The sequence below is a fragment of the Globicephala melas genome, chromosome 1 (genome assembly GCF_963455315.2).
Source record: "Globicephala melas chromosome 1, mGloMel1.2, whole genome shotgun sequence".
NCBI lineage: Eukaryota > Metazoa > Chordata > Mammalia > Artiodactyla > Delphinidae > Globicephala > Globicephala melas.
The window spans coordinates 155985457-156003116 of record NC_083314.1 but is presented as its reverse complement, the minus strand read 5'-3'; positions in this window follow the sequence as shown (position 1 = coordinate 156003116).

Here is a 17660-nt window from a genome sequence, read left to right as displayed (position 1 = left end):
TAGTAAAGCTGCAGAGCTTGGATTTGAACCCAAGCAGTCTGGCTCCAGAGCCCAGACTTGTTGCCAGTACACAATACCGCCTCTCTTTAAGATCATTCAAGTCCTCAACGGGAGGGGCCTTGGATTGGAATATTCTTTCCTGATCCCCCAAGGCATTAAAAAGACAAAGCCTAGCAGGATATATTGGTCCTGCTCTGGCTCTTTAATTCAGGCAGGACCACCCACACAGCTTTGCCCTTGATTCATCCCTGGCCCTGTGACTGTTCCTGAACTGCCAGTCATAACCCATCTTCACCAGCTTATAATACTTGAGACCCTCATCTTGATCCTGCCTCTGCCCTTTAGGTTCGATGTTTAAAGCAAGAGCAACTGACATTGACTGAGTTGCTTCGCTATGTACCAGACACTCTTGTTAGGGGAAACACTGACTGAAACTGCCTGCCCTGGCCAGGCAAAGACAGTAACAATTTGCATGACTTATTTTACGACAGGAGATCCTGGTAAGGAACATGGAACTAATAAGCCACCACCAACCGGAAGAATATGGGAAAGGTCAAAAGGAGAGAGGAGAGGCCAGTCCACATGTCCTACCAACCTCCCAGACTCCTCGCTGGAATCCATCTTGGCTGAGTGGTTCCGCTCGCCACCAGAAAGGACCCTGAGTAAGAATGATTGGCCAGAGACAACCTGGAAACTAATCCCATCACCCTAAAACCTGAGACTGTGAGCCACGTGGCAGAGCAGTCCTCCTGGGTTCCCTTACCCTCCTGCTCTCCGCCCGGGCGCCCCTTCCCAATAAAGTCTCTTGCTGTGTCAGCACGTGTGTCTCCTCGGACAGTTCATTTCCGAGTGTGAGACAAGAGCCCACTCTCGGGCCTAGGAAGGGGTCCCCCTTCCCGCAACAACTCTGCCCAGTCCTTTATCTGCATCATCCCAGAAATGACCTCTGCCAGGGGTCATTTCTGTTGAGGCACAGGCATTACCAATCAGAACAGATGCTGGCCTTCGTGCTAGATCAAGGACTCTGTTCTGCCAAGAGTGAACACTTTAGTTACTGGATCAAGGGGAGCAGGCAGGAGAGAAGCTAGGGACGTAGGGACCCAAGGCTATGGCTATTTACCAATCAATGTGCAGATATTTTGATGTTTTAACAACCAGCTGTACCATTATGTAGGGACTGAATTTCAGTGCTGGTATCATTACTTTATTTCATGACAGTGGATGGCAGCTCAGAGATGTTAGACAACTTGCCCATTGTAACACAGCCCACTAGTGACAGAACTGGGATTCCAACCTAGGTCTGACTCCAGAGCACACAGTCTTAACCACTAACTGTCCTGTGTTCCTGGGAAAGGAGAGTGTCCAGAACAAGAGTTGTTGTTTCCACTGTTCTGCGGCTAAAGGCTGAGCCAGAGGAATGAGGTTTAAGTTCTGAAACTTCGTTGTGGCCTCTCTTTTCTCAGGCTTGGCAATACCTACTACGTATGTTGAGGGAGTGGGCTCTGCAGAATAAGGAGGGTGGGGCAGGATGCAAGGAAGAAGGAACGGTGTGTCTGTGTGGGAGACCTCAAAAAGGAGGCACAGATGACACTGAGCCCATCAGGGTTTCAGTGAGGGCAGAAGTTTGCAGGCTGTGGCCACTTCAATTTGCTTCACAAAAATGCTAGCATTCCTCCCGTTGTTGGTCCCAAACTGTGCCTTTATGATGGATAATGCCTTCCTGGCTCCCTGGGTTTCCTCAGCCTTGGCAAGTGCAGCCTGGTGATAGCTGGAATTCACCTTGGTTCTAGATATTTCCTAGTCTTCTTAGTGGCTGGGAGAGAGTAAGATCACCAGCTTTGGGCTCTCTCCCTTTCTCTATTGGCTAAGCAGGATTTTTTTTTTTTTTTAATTTCCAAAATAGAAATCTTTTTCTTTTTCCTGTTAATGCATAGTGGCTAAAAAAATAATAGAGAGGGTGGAAGTTCCCCATACTCTCTCCCTTGAACATTACCTGCAGGGGACCTTGTGTTTTGGCTGGCCCTGCCCTCACTCACTTTCTGTTGGAGAAGCCCTATAGTGTAGTGAGTTAAATGTATAGACCCTGGGGCCAGGCTGCCTGCGTTTGCATCCCAGCTCTATGGCTTTCCAGCTGTATGACCACAGGCAGTTTACTTTATCTCTCTATGTCTCAATTTCCTCATCTGTAAAATAAGGATAGTAATAAGAGTACCTATTTCAAAGTGCTACTCTAAGAATTAAAATGAGTTAATATATGCAAAGCACTTAGAACCGATTTTGCTTTGGGGAATTAGCCCCCATTGTATACAGTCTTGGTGGGACTATCAATCCGGTGTCCTGCCTTCCCATGGGCAAGTGTTGGGCATGAGACTCAGGTAAGGCTAAATAGTCTTCTCTCTCTCTCTCCCAAGCTAATCTGAATCTTGAGTAAGGTGACTCAAAGGTGGTAGATAATTAGCTCTGGTTTATTCCAGAGCAGTGCCCTGATGACACTGTACGTTCATTCCTGCTATCTGAATCCCCAGGGATCACTTTGGTACACATCTCTTCCAAGACCTACTTCTGCTTTTCCTTTGTCTCTGTGAGCCATTTCACATCCCTCCCCCCAAATTTATTTTCTTCCTTTTTTTTTAAACTTAAGCTATCTAGAGGTGACTTCTGTTTGCTTGCAGAAAGTTCATATGAGTTTGTCATATTTCTCTATCGGTGATGACTCTTGGTTGCAAATGACAGAAAATCCAGCCCACAATGGGCTAAGCAAAAAAAGGATGTAGTGGCTCCAGTAAGGGAAAACCCCAGGAGTAGATTGGACTTCAGGGGTGGCTTGATTCAGGGGCTTAAACAATGTGATTAATATCTGACCTCTTTCTAGGGCTTGGCTTTACTCACTTGTGTCGATGCCAATTTTGTTCTTGGATTCCATATAAAGGCAAGATATCTGCCATCATCTCTAGCCAACATCCTTTCAGGTGGAGTCCCACAGAAAAGAAGAGAGTTTCTCTTCCCCAGGGCATCTAGTCAACATCCTGGGCTGGTTCTCATTGGCCTGATTTGGGACAGGCTAAGTTCAGAATCAATTGCTGAAAACAGGGGGATGCAGTGCTTTCATTGGCTAGGGCTGAGTCACTTGTCTACCCCTAGAACTGGGAGGTAAGGTCAACTCTTCCCGAAGGATGTGTATCCAGAGTAGGGAAGGAGGGTGTTCCTACCAAGGACAACAGAAGTTCCTAAATTATAAAAACACGTACAAGTTATACTATCAGAGTACTGACAGGGAACAGATGGTACTCAAAGAGATAACTAAGACAGGTCAGTGGGGGAACTATTGACACAGATATGGGCAGGGTTGAGAAATCAGCAAGGTATTGTCAAGCACCCTGGGGCTAGCGCCAGTGGAGAGTCATGACCATTTCTAGGCCTCCCGTGGCGAGAAAGGGAACAGAGTCACTGCCAACACCTGGCCTGGTACAGAGAGACTGAGAGTGGGTGGAATAAATACACTGACCCCTTCTATTCCCATGTGCCATTCTCATGCTCATGTCTTCCATTGGCCAAACACAACAAGAAGCCAGAGGACAAAGTAGCCCAGTTGATGCAAGTTCACAAGTCAGTCTCCCGGGGCAGCAAAGAGAGGGTAGAAAGTGGAGGCAAGAAGAGAACAAACCTAACGGGGGAAATAAATAGATGATATAGATATGGATACACACACATATATATGTATACTAAGTAGCTCTCTATATATAGACTTTCAAGTGCATTGACTTTCAAGTTAGGCAACCCTCGGACGAGTTACTTAACTTCTCTGCAATTCTTTTTCCTCGTGCGGATTGGGCATAATAAGAAGAATGACTTGTTATGTGAGGCATTCAAGCAGGATAAACTGCTTAGCAGAGTGCCTGGCACAAGTAAGCACTATGTTCACATAAATATATAAACCACAGTTAAGGTGCTGTATTTGTTGGGGCAGAGGCTAAGCTGCTGTAACAAATAGATCCAACCATACCATAACTCAGACGCAATAGAAATGTTTTCTTGTTTATGTACAGTCTAGTGTCAGTGTCAGGTTGGTGAGTGGCTCTCCTTATAGGAATTTGGGACTGAGGCTCCTTCTACATTGTGATTCTACCATTTCCTAAGGTCTCCAGCCAGTGAAAAGGGAAAGAGAATGGAGGAAGCTGGAAATGGCTCATATCGCTTCCTTTCATGTACCAGGGAAAACAAAAATGATTCTAGTATTTCCAAGAGTGTTTTTTTTTTTTTTTTTTGCGTTACGCGGGCCTCTCACTGTTGTGGGCTCTCCCGTTGCGGAGCACAGGCTCCGGACGCGCAGGCCCAGCGGCCACGGCTCACAGGCCCAGCCGCTCCGCGGCATGTGGGATCTTCCCGGACCGGGGCACGAACCCGTGTCCCCTGCATCGGCAGGCGGACTCTCAACCACTGCACCACCAGGGAAGCCCTCCAAGAGTGTATTTAATACAAGAGATTGGACACAAAAATGTTAGAAGGGCTCTAGGAACAAAACACAGACAGTGAGGTTACCCAGAGATGTCTAATTAGGGGACGCCATTACCACCAGTGGGCTGGAGGGGTAAAAAGGAAGACGATGCTCTCCGGAGCCCCTGTTCATTGCATTGCGAAGGCAGCTGGTGCACCTGCTGCTGTCACTACTAGAACCACCACCACTACTGCCCTGCAGGAAGCCAGGAGCTCACTTGCTGCTGAAGTCACTTGCTGCTGCTGTTGACACTGCCAGACTTAGAGTTCAAGGGCACCAGGCTGCTGAGGCTGCTGGAGTGCCAGCCACCTACCACGTCTGGAAGAGTGCTGCTTGAGCAGGAACCCAGGAGCCTGCAGCCACTCATTGTTTTTGCTGCTCTTACAACTGCTGGAGAAAGAAAAAAAAGGCTTCTCCCTTCTGTCTTCCAAACTCCCACCAGTTCCTCTGATTGGCAAAACCTAAGGGGAAGCCAGCTGAAAAAGGAGTCTAAGAAATGTAGATTACAGGCTTCCAGCTCCAGGTTATACAGAGGAGGGCAGAGTAGGATGAGAACAGAGTTAGAGCAAGCAGATAAGTGGCTGGTATTATAAATTCAGAGTACTGAGGACTGTAGTTTCAGCCACCTTCTTCCAGTGTTTACTGAGAGATGCTCAACTTCAAAACTAGCCCAAGAATCTCTCTACCCTCCCAATAGATTTCTACAAAGAGGACGGAAACCGGAGGAGATTATGATTGTAAAGGGAGACAGACTGTCCTCGCCCCTCATTCCTTGTGAGTGTATTCATCTGGTTTCCTTCCTGATAGCTCTTGGAGGGGGATCGCAGAAATTAGCTCATGAAGTTTTAGGGTATCCTCAATATAAAGGAAAAACCTGTTTTCTGCTTCCTGTGTCTTTCTTTCCTGTGTGTCTCCTTTACTCTCACATCACTACCACACTCACACAGAACACTTCACTTTTGACCCTTCTGGTCCCCACACCAAAACAATTCTCTGGGACACAACTGGGTGGCTTAAAATTTAACTCAATTCTGATGCTATCTACCTGGAGATAGAGCCTGTGAGATCCCACGGTTAAGGGCTCAGTCTTGCAAACTGCTCCCATATGAACCTCCCATTCAGATGCCAATCACAAGTAGTAGGTCCCCACGTCACTCAAAATTTCTATCCCACTTGGCTACAAATCATGGGTTTCCATGACCCCCTCCTTGGGGTTGATTAATTTGCTAGAGCCACATGCAGAACTGAGGGAAATACTTATGTTTACCACTTTATTAAAGGATACGTTAAAGGATACAGATGAACAGCCAGATGAAGAGATGCATGGGGCAAGGTATGTGGGAAGGACGCAGAACTTCTGTGTCCTTTCCAGGAGCATCACTCTCCCAGCACCTCCAGGTGTTCACCAACCTGGAAGCTCTCCAAACCCTCTCATTTTGGGGTTTTTATGGAGGCTTCCTTACATAGGCATGATTGACTATGTAATTGGTGATCAATTCAACCTCCAGCTGATCTCGGGTGGCCTCGCCCTGCAGCGACTTGAAGCAGGGTTTCAGTTCCTGGCCAGAGATTGAGGTCGGGTCTCGTCAGTCAGAGCACCAGATCCTAGCCACTGACCAGTGGTCAGTGACAAGGCCCTGGCCCTTCAGCTTTGCAGAAAAGAATTCCCACAAAGATGGAAAGTAGTGAAACAAGTAATTATTAGGAGGAAAAAGAGTACAGTTACGTGGATGGACACACAGGTGGACTCAGAGAGAGAGAAAGTCGCACCCTCGTGGTAGTTTAAATCACTTATATGGGGCATTTCTTCCAGGTTTCCTTTGGCCAATCATTTTGATTTGCCTGGTTCAGAGTCTGTATTTGGTATATCTCAGGATCCTCCTATGTGTGTGCGTGCATCTCTCAGCCAAGATGGATTCCACTGAAGAGGACTATGGGTAGTTGACATCATCTACTATGAGGTGGCACCCCCTCCCCTTTTGACCTCCAGGGAGCCTTTCTGCGCATGTGTATTCAGGGAGGTCTCCTTGGATTTTCGGGAATGAGAAGTATGTGGTCTCTTATCTTTTATCTGGGCAGGGCCCAACCTCCTCTCTCAATTGTCCTGCCATTCTCCTCTTGGAGTATCCATCCACAGGGAACGAATCTCCAATTGCTTTCCTTGGGGGGCCCATCTACCTCCTGCCTCACAGCCCTTCTCCCCTCCCAGGAGGTCAAGGGATGGGAAAGAATGTTCCAACCCTACAACCAAAGGGTTGGTTCCCCTGGCAACCAGCTCCATCCTTAGGTGACCCGAGGGCATGCCAGAACTCACCTCATTAACATGACAAAAGACACCATTCTCTATCCATTTAGGAAATTCCAAGCGTTTTAGAAACTGTGCTGTCAACGAAGACCAAATATATATTTCTTATTATAATTTACAATATCACACTCAGGAAGGGGAATTGACTCATTTGTCAGTTCTCAGTTGACCCATAATATCATCTGCCTCAGTGCTGCAACGGCAAGGGTAGGATGATGTCGGAAAAGGTATCGGGGAGAGATGATGTAGTGACAGTGCCAATTGGAGAGAGAAAAGAGCGTGCCCTGGAGTGGTCAGTTCCTGAGAGTTACGGAAGACAGATCTCACAGTCCAGCACTGATCCACTGAACTTTTCGTGACAATGGGAAAGTTCTACCTCCATGCTTATCGCTTATCCGATATGGTAGCTATTAGCCACTCGTGACTAGCACTTGAAGTGTGGCTAGTGTGAATGAAGAAACAGAATTTAAAATTTTTATTTAACTTTAATCAATTTTAATTTAAATAATCACATATAGGTTGTGCTTATTAGATCGGACAGCACGAGCTGCTGAACTTGAAGCTGGAGATAAAGAGATTACATAAGATTGGGAGCTGCAGGCTTGCTGGGACCATTGCAGAGGAACCCCACGTGCTGCCAGCTGGGAGTCAGCAGACAAATGTGACTATGTTTCAAGAGCCCATCCATATCTGAGAGAATGGTTTAGGATCAAATCTCTCACCAGCAGAGACTGTAGGGAGCTCACTGCTGGCTCTTGAGTATACAGACCATGAATTGGATTAGTGGTGGCGAGGCTGAAATTCAACCAGAACACGCTGTCGACTAAAAAATTATTCACAGTCTAAAAGTTGAGAGTTATCTTTTATTCTGTAAAGGAGCAGGACCCTATGGGGCCTTCCTGGGACAAGCCTTCCCCCATATCCTCTGCTTTAGCTCCTCTCTGAAGTAGCTAGATAACAGTATTTGATGCACATTTCCTGAGTTGTTTTACAGATGTGAGAACCCCCCACCAAATGGAAGATGTTAACTACTTGATGACCATGAGCACATGGGCCCAGGCCTCCTGGAGCCTAAGGACTGATAATGTTAACCCCTGTGACACCACCCTGTTATCTCACCATCAGCCAATCAGAGAACTGTGCATGAGCTGATCACTTACCCTTTGACCCACCTCCCTCACCTGGCTTTTTTTTTTTTTTTTTTTGGCTGCGTTGGGTCTTTGTTGCTGCGCACAGGCTTTTCGCTAGTTGCGGCGAGTGGGGGCTACTCTTTGTTGCGGTGCGCGGACTTCTCATTGCGGTGGCTTCTCTTGTGGTGGAGCACAGGCTCTAGGCACGCGGGCTTCAGTAGTTGTGGCTCTTGGGCTCTAGAGTGCAGGCTTGGTAGTTGTAGCACATGGGCTTAGTTGCTCCGCGGCATGTGGGATCTTCCCAGACCAGGGATCGAACCCATGTTCCCTGCATTGGCAGGCGGATTCTTAACCACTGAGCCACCAGGGAAGCCCCCCTCACTTGCTTTTTTTTTTTTTTTTTTTGCGGTACACGGGCCTCTCACCTCTGTGGCCTCTCCTGTTGCAGAGCACAGGCTCCGGATGCGTAGGCTTAGCGGCCATGGCTCACGGGGCCAGCCGCTCTGCGGCACTTGGCATCCTCTCAGACGAATCCGCGTCCCCTGCATCGGCAGGCGGACTCTCAACCACTGCGCCACCAGGGAAGCCCCCTCACCTCCTTTTAAAAGTGCTTTGCCAAAACCCTTCCGGGAGCTCGGGGCTTTTTAGGGAATGAGACACCTGTCTCCTTGCATGGCCCTGCAATGAACCTTTCTCTGCTCCAAACTCCGATGTTTCAGTTTGTTTGGCTTCACTGTGCATCGGGCACATGAACTTGTGCTAACAATTCAGTGGGAATTTTTAGGACTTTAAACCCAGGAGGCAGCATCTCAAGTAGCCATGATAGAACTGCTCCGAGGAGGTGAGGGGGGAGCTAGGATATATTGGAGTTTTTCAACAAAGGGCAGGAGTAGGGAACATCAAAAGATTATTTTTGCCCACCCCCACCAAAGCCTCCTCTGGCTGCACGGGTCCCAGGCCTGAGCCCCACCCCTGCCAAGGCCTCCTCTGGCCGTGTGGGTCCCAGTGGACCTGAGCACTGCCACCCCCGCATAGCCTCCATGGGCCACGCGGGTCCAGGCCGGCCGAGCACCACCCGCCTCCAAAGCCTCCTCCAGCTGTGCCGGCCCCTGCAGACACACCCATGGAAGCCAGCGGCCCAGCCAGCCTGTGCAGGCACATGCGCTCCAGGTCAGCTTCAGGGGCATACACTGCTGAAAGGAACACACGCAGAGATGGTGCTGACACAGCAGGTTCAGAGACCTACCTAGAGGTCTTGGAGGCCCTCCTGGGAAGGCAGGGGTTGGATGTAGCTCACCATGGCGGCAAGGACACTAATAGCAAAGGCACCAGGGAATTTTAATTTTTAATTTATTTTAATATTTTTCCAATTTTTTTCCAATTTTTTTTTTGCTGTGTGTTTTGTTGTTTCAATTTTACTTTTCTAATTTTATTTTATTTTTTATGCTTTGTTATTGTTATGCTCTTTTTTGTTGTTGTCTGTGTTGTTTTTTGGGGTTTTTTTCTCCCCGCTGCATGGCTTGTGGGGTCTTGGTTCCCAGGCGAGGGGTTGGGCCTGAGCCCCTGTGGTGGGAGTGCTGAGTCCAAGCTGCTGGAAAAACAGAGTACTTCAGGCCCCAGGGAATATTAATAGGTGGGAGCTCTCCCAGAGGTCCTCATCTTGGCACCAAGACCTGGCTCCACCCAACTGCCTGCAAACTCCAGGGCTGGACATCTCAGACCAAACAACCAGCAAGACAAGAACACAGCCCCACCCATCAACAAAAAAGAGATGACAGAGAAATATGTTACAGACGAAGGAGAAAGGTAAAAACCTACAAGACCAAATAAATGGAGAGGAAATAGGCAATCTACCTGAAAAAGATTCAGAGAAATGATAGTAAAGATGATCCAAGATCTCGGAAATAGAATGGAGGCACGGATGGAGAAAATACAATATGTTTAACAAGGACCTAGAAGAACTAAAGAACAAACAAACAGTGATGAACAACACAATAACTGAAATGAAAAATACACTAGAAGGACTCAATACCAGAATTACTGAGGCAGAAGAACAAATAAGTGAACTGGAAGATAGAATGGTAGAAATAACTGCTGAAGAGCAGAATAAAGAAAAAAGAATGAAAAGAAATGAGGACAGTCTCAGAGACCTCTGGGACAACATTAAACACATCAACATTCAAATTATAGGGGTCCCAGAAGAAGAAGAGAAAGATAAAGGGTCTGAGAAAATATTTGAAGAGATTATAGTCGAAAACTTCCCTAACATGGGAAAGGAAATAGCCACCCAAGTCCAGGAAGCACAGAAAGTCCCATACAGGAAAAACCCAAGGAGAAACATGGCAAGACACATATTAATCAAACTAAGAAAAATTAAATTCAAAGAAAAAATATTAAAAGCAGCAAGGGAAAGCAACAAATAACATACAAGGGAATCCCCATAAGGTTATCAGCTGATTTTTCAGCAGAAACTCAGCAGGTCAGAAGAGAGCAGCAGGATATATTTAAAGTGATGAAAGGGAAAAACCTACAACCAAGTTTACTCTACCCAGCAAGGATATCATTCAGATTTGATGGAGAAATCTAAAGCTTTACAGACAAGCAAACGCTAAGAGAATTCAGCACCACCAAACCACCTTTAAAACAAATGCTAAAGGAACTTCTTTAGGTGGGAAACACAAGAGAAGAAAAAGACCTACAAAAAAACCCCCCAAAACCATTAAGAAAATGGTAATAGGAACATACATATCGATAATTACCTTAAATGTAAATGGATTAAATGCTCCAACCAAAAGACACAGACGAGCCAAATGGATACAAAAAAAAGACCTGTATATATGCTGTCTACAAGTGATCCACTTCAGACCTAAGGACACATACAGACTGAAAGTGAGGGGGTGGAAAAAGATATTCCATGCAAATGGAAATCAAAAGAAAGCTGGAGTAGCAATACTCATCAGATGAAATAGACTTTAAATAAAGACTCTTACAACAGATAAGGAAGGACACTACATAATCATCAAGGGATCAATCCAAGAAGAAGATATAACAATTATAAATATTTATGCACCCAACATAGGAGCACCTCAATACATAAGGCAAATGCTAACAGCCATAAAAGGGGAAATCGACAGTAACACAATAATAGTGGGGGACTTTAACACCCCACTTACACCAATGGACAGACCATCCAGACATAAAATTAATAAGGAAACACAAGCTTCAAATGACACATTAGACCGGATAGGCTTAATTGATATTTATAGGACATTCCATCCAAAAACAGCAGAAAACACTTTCTTCTAAAGTGCACATGGAACATTCTCCAGGACAGATCACATCTTGGGTCACAAATCAAGCCTCGGCAAATTTAAGAAAATTGAAATCATATCAAGCATCTTTTCTGACCACAATGCTATGAGATTAGAAATCAATTACAGGGAAACAAACCGTAAAAAACACAAACACATGGAGGCTAAGCAGTATACTACTAAATAACCAAGAAGTCACTGAAGAAATCAAAGAGGAAATCAAAAAATACCTAGAAACAAATGACAACGAAAACACGACAACCCAAAACCTATGGGATGCAGCAAAAGCGGCTCTAAGAGGGAAGTTTATAGCAGCACAATCCTACCTCAAGAAACAAGAAAAATCTCAAATAAACAACCTAACCTTACACCTAAAGCAACTAAAGAAAGAAGAACAAACAAAACCCAAAGTTAGTAGAAGGAAAGAAATCATAAAAATCAGAACAGAAATAAATGAAATAGAAACAAAGAAAACAACAGCAAAGATCAATGAAACTAAAAGCTGGTTCTTTGAGAAGATAAAAGAAATTGATAAACCTTTAGCCAGACTGATCAAGAAAAAGAGGGACAGAACTCAAACAAATAAAATTAGAAGTAAAAAAGAAGAAATTACAACTGACACCACAGAAATACAAAGGATTATAAGAGACTACTACAAGCAACTACATGCCAATGAAATGGATAACCTGGAAGAAATGGACAAATTCTTAGAAAGGTACAACCTTCCAAGACTGAACCAGGAAGAAATAGAAAATATGAACAGACCAATCACAAGTAATGAAATTGAAACTGTAATAAAAAATCTTCCAACAAACAGAAGCCCAGGACCAGATGGCTTCACAGGTGAATTCTATCAAACATTTAGAGAAGAGCTAACACTCATCCTTCTCAGATTCTTGCCAAACATTGCAGATGAAGGAACACTCCCAAGCTCATTCTACGAGGCCATCGTCACCCTGATACCAAAACCAGACAAAGATATCACAAAAGAAAGAAAATTACAGACCAATATCACTGATGAACATAGACGCAAAAATCTTCAACAAAATACTAGCAAATAGAGTCCAGCAACACATTAAAAGGATCATATACCATGGTCAAGTGAGATTTATCCCAGGGATGCAAGATTCTTCAATATATGCAAATCAATCAATGTGATACACCATATTAACAATTGAAGAATAAAAACTGTATGATCATCTCAACAGATGCAGAAAAAGGTTTTTACAAAATTCAACACCCATTTATGATAAACAAAACTCTCCAGAAAGTGGGCATAGAGTGAACCTACCTCAACATAATAAAGGCCATATATGACAAATCCAGAGCAAAATCATTCTCAGTGGTGAAAAATTGAAAGCATTTCTTCTAAGATCAGGAACAAGACAAGGATGTCCACTCTCACCACAATTATTCAACATAGTTTTGGAAGTCCTAGCTGTAGCAATCAGAGAAGAAAAAGAAACAAAAGGAATCCAAATTGGAAAAGAAGAAGTAAAACTGTCACTGTTTGCAGATGACATGACACTATACATAGAAAATCCTAAAGATGCCACCAGAAAACTACTGGTGCCAATCAATTAATTTGGTAGGTAAAGTTGCAGGATACAAAACTAATGCACAGAAATCTCTTGCATTCCTATACACTAGCAACAGAAGATCAGAAGGAGAAATTAAGGAAACAATCTCATTTACCATTGTCATAAAAAGAATAAAATACCTAGGAGTAAACCTACCTAAGGAGACAAAAGACCTCTACTCAGAAAACTATAAGATACTGATGAAAGAAATCAAAGACAACACAAACAGATGGAGCGATATGCCCTGTTCTTGGATTTGAAGAATCAGTATTTGAAAATGACTATACTTCCCAAAGCAATCAACAGATTCAATGCAACTCCTATCAAATTACCAGTGGCATTTTTCACAGAATTAGAACAAAAAATGTTACAATTTGTATGGAAACATGAAAGACCCTGAATAGCCAAAGCAATCTTGAGAAAGAAAAATGGAGCTGGAGGAATCAGGCTCCCTGACTTCAGACTATACTACAAAGCTACAGTAATCAAGACAGTATGGTACTGGCACAAAAGCAGAAATATAGATCAATGGAACAGGATAGAAAGCCCAGAGATAAACCCACACACCTATGGTCACCTCATCTATGACAAAGGAGGCAAAAATATACAATGGACAAAAGACAGTCTCTTCAATAAGTGGTGCTGGGAAAACTGGACAGCTACATGTAAAAGAATGAAATTAGAACACTCCCTAACACCATACACAAAAATAAACTCAAAATGGATTAAAGACCTAAATGAAAGGCTGGACACTATGAAACTCTTAGAGGAAAACATAGACAGAACACTCTATGCCATAAATCACAGCAATATCCTTTTTGACCCACCTCCTAGAGAAATGGAAAGAAGAACAAAAATAAACAAATGGGACCTAATGAAACTTAAAAGCTTTTGCACAGGAAAGGAAACCATAAACAAGATGAAAAGACAACCCTCAGAATGGGAGAAAATATTTGCAAACGAAGCAACTGACAAGGGATTAATCTCCAAAATATACAAACAGCTCATGCAGCTCAATATCAAAAAACAAACAACCCAGTCAAAAAATGGGTGGAAGACCTAAATAGACTTTTCTCTAAAGAAGACATACAGATGACCAAGAGGCACATGAAAAGATGCTCAACATCACTAATTATTAGAGAAATGCAAACCAAAACTAAAATGAGGTACCACCTCATACAGGTCAGAACGGCCTTCATCAAAAAATCTACAAACAATAAATGCTGGAGAGGGTGTGGAGAAAAGGGAACCCTCTTATACTATTGGTGGGTATGTAAATTGATATAACCACTATGGAGAACAGTATGGAGGTTCCTTAAAAAACTAAAAATAGTACTACCATATGACCCAGCAATCCCACTCCTGGGCATATACCCAGAGAAAACCATAATTCCAAAAGATACATTCATCCCAATGTTCATTGCAGCACTATTTACAATAGCCAGGACATGGAAGCAACCTAAATGTCCATCAACAGAGGAATGGATAAAGAAGATGTGGTACATATATACAATGGAATATTACTCATCCATAAAAAGCAACAAAACTGTGCCGTTTGCAGAGACGTGGATGGGCCTAGAGACTGTCATAAAGAGTGAAGTAAGTCATAAATAGTAAAACAAATATCATATGTTAACACATATGTGGAACTTAGAAAAATGGTACAGATGAACCTATTTGCAAAACAGAAATAGAGACACAGACGTAGACAACAAATGTATGGACACCAAGGGGGAGGGGATGGGTGGGATGGACTGGGAGATTGACATTGACGTATGTAGACTACTATGTATGAAGCAGATGGCTGGTGAGGGCCTACTGTATAGCACAGGGAAGAAAAAAAAGAAGGTACAATCTGTTTTCAGGACATATATTGAGTTAACCTTAAAAATGCATTTCAATATACATTGGGAGCAGACAAATACTGTTTGATTCCACTTATATGAGGTAACTAGAATAGTCAAATTCATAGAGTCAGAAAGTACATTGGGAGATGCCAGGGGCGGGGGTGGGGTGGGGGGTGGGGAGTGGGAAAGGGGGTTAGTGTTTCATGGGGACAGAGTTTCAGTTTAGGAAGGTGAAAAATTCGGGAGGTGGATGATGGTGAGAGTTGCACAACAGTGTGAATGTACTTAGTGCCACTGAACTGTACAGTTAAATATGGTTAAAATAGTATGTTTTATATTATGTGACTTTTACCACAATAAAAAAAAACATTAAAAAAAGATAACCAGGCTATATTAAGTAAAAAAGCAAAAAAAAAAAAAAAAAAGATTATTGTTAATTAAAGAGAACCAGATATCCCAAGTTAAGGAATTTAGCACTTTTCTATGTATGGGAAGATGCAAGAGTCTGAGCTCACTGAAATCATTCCTGTGATATGTACCTCAGCTATCTGGGGCCAGTATCCTGTGTTTTCACATCCGGAGTTTCCTCAGGGTCTGATGGCTGCTAGACGGCAGATATTCTTTCCTTCCTGAGTTTCCTCAGGGCTCATCAGCTCCTGTTGGAGGGCTGCAATCGCTGATGACTGTGACATCCTTTGTTTACTGATATGGCAGGAAATATCCCATTTCTCGATGCCAGAACAACATACCAATCATTAAAATATCGAAACATTTCTACATCAGTTGGTAAATAACCACTTCCCCAAGTGCCACCTACCACCCTGCTCCCACCACCAGGACTCCCTGGATTCCTGAACCACCAAGTGGAACCACCCCTGCTCCTCTGCCTCTGGCCTGACACATCAGGGAGATTTCAGGACCGGCAACTGGCCTGCAACTGTTCTGATGGGTTGGTGCCTGTGCTATTGTGGTTGTTAAATGTTTGAAGCATCACCCCTGGTGTTGGACACTGAAAGCACAGCAACTGCTATGTGTTTGCTTGTGCAGGGGAAGAGCGGTTATGATCCACAGGAAGAGGCCTGCCCCAACCCACCATGGGCAGTCACAGGAGAAACCTGTTTTTTCCTTTCTCCCTCCTCCCTGAAACTCACACCAGAGAAGCAATCACAGGAAGGGGGTGAGTGTGTCAGAGCTCCCTCCCTGCCCCTAGCAGCTGGAGCTTTAAGTCTGCCTTTCATGGAGTCATGGAGTGGGGCTGGGAAAGAGTTTTGAGTCAAATGTGAAACTGAAACTTTAACGAATTGAGGTCAATTCAGTCATTAAAGGTGACGGAGGGCTTCCTTGGTGGTGCAGTGGTTGAGAATCTGCCTGCCAATGCAGGGGATACTGGTTCGAGCCCTGGTCCAGGAAGATCCCACATGCTGCGGAGCAACAAAGCCCGTGCGCCACAACTACTGAGCCCACGTGCCACAGATACTGAAGCCCGTGCCTAGAGTCCATGCTTCATAACAAGAGAAGCCACCGCAATGAGAAGCCAGTGCACTGCAATGAAGAGTAGCCCCCGGTCGCCGCAACTAGAGAAAGCCCGTGCGCTCAACACAGCCATAAATAAATAAATAGATAGATAAATAAATTTATTTTTAAAAAAGTGATAGAAATAGTGGGGTAGGGATGGGTGGGAAGGTGAAAGGAATCTACTCCCTTGATCCAGGCGCTGACCTTCTGTCTGCTATTGCCCATCTCTGGCACATCTCCTTCTCCCTGGCCCTGGAATGCTCAGCCACTGAGCCCAGGGCAGGCCCTGTCCTTTGGCCACACACACACACACACACACACACACACACACACACACACACACCCTAGCATGCCTGGTTGCCTCTTAAGACGTCTAAGAACCTTTGGGAATACCAGAACAGATCAAGGCATGTAGGGGCCAGCCTGGCCATTAAAGGAGGTGAGCTGCCATGTGGCCCCATGGCCTCAGTCTCTCCTTGTGGAAATACCTGTCTCAAGTTGTGCTGATCAGATGCCATCTCTGGGAATTTGGAATTTTGAGTGGAGAGGCACAGAAATCTCAGTGTCAATGGACCAGAAGCCCTTTGATGGTGGTGCTCTAGGAAGAAAGCCCTGTGATCTCTTGCTGGGGCAGGGGAGGGAGTGTCTCTAAGTCTGCCCTTGTGGCAATTTCTTGGCTGTTCAACCCTGTCTTGGAATCCATGATCTATCCTTGACCCTTCTAATGTTCATCCCCTGCTTGCCCCTCCTACCTTCTGCCTTTTTCCCCTTAAGTTAGCCGGAGCTAGTTCCTATGGCTTGCAGCCAAACCACTCTCAACTAATGAAGGCCATGTAAGGTGAGAGACAGGAGATGCAATGAGAAGGAGTGCCAGCAGAGCACACTCTGGGCTCACTTTGAAGGGGCCTTTGAGTGGTCTCAAAGGTTCTGGAGGCCTTTGAATGGAAGACGGGTGGCTCTTCCTTTATGTATTTATTCTAGCAAGGACAGGGAGGGTGCATGAGGAGATGGTGAAGTGGAAGTTGGGCCCTCTGTTTCAATCATATCTACATCATTCACTTTACTCGCTGTGTGACCTTGTGCGGGTCACCTAACCTCTCTGGTTTCCTCATTTGTAAAGCTGAGATAAAACCAAAACCTACCTTACAAGGTTGTTGTGAGGATTAAATGCAACAATGCATCTTTTATTTATTTATTTATTTATTTTTATTTTAATGCATCTTTTTAAAAAAAATTTAAGTATAATTGATTTACAATATTGTATTAGTTTTAGTTATACAGCAAAGTGATTCAGTTATACATTATATATATATTTTTCAGATTCTCTTCCATTGGAATTCTCTTCCATTCCATTCCCTGTGCTATACAGTAAATCCTTATTGTTTATTTTATATATAGTGGTATATATCTGTTAATCCCATACTCCTAATTTATCCCTCCCGTCACCCTCTTTCTCTTTTGGTAACCATAAGTTTGT